This window comes from Pteropus alecto, unplaced genomic scaffold, assembly GCF_000325575.1.
Source record: "Pteropus alecto unplaced genomic scaffold, ASM32557v1 scaffold76, whole genome shotgun sequence".
Lineage (NCBI taxonomy): Eukaryota > Metazoa > Chordata > Mammalia > Chiroptera > Pteropodidae > Pteropus > Pteropus alecto.
The window spans coordinates 6,148,817-6,151,158 of record NW_006443138.1 but is presented as its reverse complement, the minus strand read 5'-3'; positions in this window follow the sequence as shown (position 1 = coordinate 6,151,158).

Here is a 2,342-nt window from a genome sequence, read left to right as displayed (position 1 = left end):
CCATCATTAAGAGGTTAGGGAGAGACCAGCAAAAGAGGCTTAAAAGAAATGGCCAGTGAAATAAGAGGACCTAAAACCTAAAAAGCGAGATATTCTGAAAACCAAGTGGAGAAAATGTTTCGGGATAAACTGTGTCAAGTGCAGATAAGTCTAGGCAGATGAGGACTGAGAACTGACCACTATATTTAACAACATGGAGGCCATTGGTCATCTTGGAGAAGAGCATTCTGTTGGTTCTATTGTAGACTAAGAGTGAATGCCTGATTGAAATGCGATTAAAAGAGGCATTAAAGACAACACGCATGGATAATTCTTTTAAAATTTTTATTGTGAGGAAGAGCAAAGAAATGGGTAGCTGCCAGGATAAGAGCTATCAAAAAAAGTTTTAACTTCTTTTGCTTGTTGCTTTTAAGATGGGAGAAGAAAGAGCATGTTTATGTATTGATAGAAATGACTTAACTAAGAGAACACCATAGATGATGTAGGAGAGAGAGGCAAGAACTGCACAGTGGTTCCATGAGTAAGTAAGAGAGGTCAACTGAGGACACAGGAGGAATTGGCTTTAAGCAGGTGCACAGAAAGTTCATCTTTGTTAGAAGGTTGGAAGGTGGATTATTTGAATTCTAAATGTGGTAGTGAGAATTTTTCACTGGTTGTTTAAAGTTTTTTCAATGAACTAAGAAGCTGAGAGTGAGGTTCAGGGAGGGGGTGTTGGAGTCTTGGAAAGAGCAGAAGAATAAATGAATTAGAGGAGTGCAATATGGATTGCCAGGCAGCTTTAAGGGCCCACTTGAGATCAGCGATCATGAAGTTGTGGGACATCAGCTGGTATAGATGAATGTTTGTCTCTATCCACATTGAGGTGTGAGTAAAGATATGGAGTAGGCAGAGAGTTACATTTAGCAGACTTTAATTTGGCCAAGCCAGTAGGACAGGGAGAGAGGACAAGAAAGTGACATGACAATATACAAGGGCGTACTTATAATGGTTAGTGAATTGGTGACAAACGCTAAGCTAGTGAAGGAGAGGAAAGAGTATATCAAAGTTGCTGAAGGAGGATGAAAAAGTACTGGGACGAAAGGATGTCTGCCCCACCTCCGTGCCAAAGAATGAGAGGCAAGCATAGCCACCTTTTAAAGGGGATATAGGGGAAGCAGTGTCCTTAGGGTAGAATCAGTTTATCTTTCGCGCATGAGAAAGTTGAGATAGGATGGATTTGGTTAGAGCTGGGTAGTAAATTCCAGATGACGCAGTGAGTAGGAGTAAGAGAGGAGATCATAAAAGGAAATGTACATAGAGATGTGTTGTGAGTCCGGGATTTCTTATGATCACTGACATAAACAAGGATAATGGATATAATGAGATTAGTTCTGCTGGCTTGGGGTGTATATTGGTGGCAAGATTGTGAGGACAGAAAGAACCAGGTATCTGGGGCTTTCTTTTCAACTATTTCACTTAACTCTTCCACTACAGTAGGGTTAAGTAAAATAGTTTGTGCAAAGGGGTCAGTTTAGTCCTTGACAATAATCAGGGGGAATTATTTTGATTACTATTAGTAAAAGTAGGTGAGACTTGATTCTAAAACTTTTGAGTCTTTAATGAGGCAAGGCTGAAAAGAAATTGGGCCGATCTTGGCCCAAATGCAACTGATATGAGCTGCTATTGATGTCTCCAGTCTTATTAGCATTTAAGATTGATGCAGACTTTAAGATATCTACAGATAGAGGGCTACTGTGAGATAATCTTGTCTGAACTATAAAATCAGACCATACCTTTGTGGAAGGGATTGGAAATTTCTACTGTCAATTATCTTGAAAAGTCATTAATCATGAAATAAAATATGAAGTCCCAGGAGGTGGGTGTTTGTCTACAGCTATGTAAACCACTCTCTGTCTGAGGATATTATTAGCTTGGTATAGGTGTTGTGACATGGAGAGTTATCGACTGCTTTAAGTGAAGTGATGGAAGCTTGGAATGAGATAAGGAGAAGACCCTTTAAGAGAATCTGAGTTGAGTTGGTCTATACAGTAATTATAAATTATTCTTTATATTATATGTTTCTTCCCTTATGTACATACCTAATTTCGGAAGTATTGTAGGGCTTATGGAAGGGATAGCCTGTGATTTAAAATAAGGAAGCTAGGGACAGCAATGATTTTTCTCTCAACACCAGTAACAGTAGTTATCTCCCGAGGCTCAGGAGCAACAGTGGCAGCAGGCAGGACATTCAGTGGGAGAATCTTCTTGTATAATGTCTCACCCTTGGTGACTCAGAAATAGCTGGTACATCTTTGCTGGCAGAGTGGTTTTGACAATTAGGCAATTTCGTCATTAATAGTCAA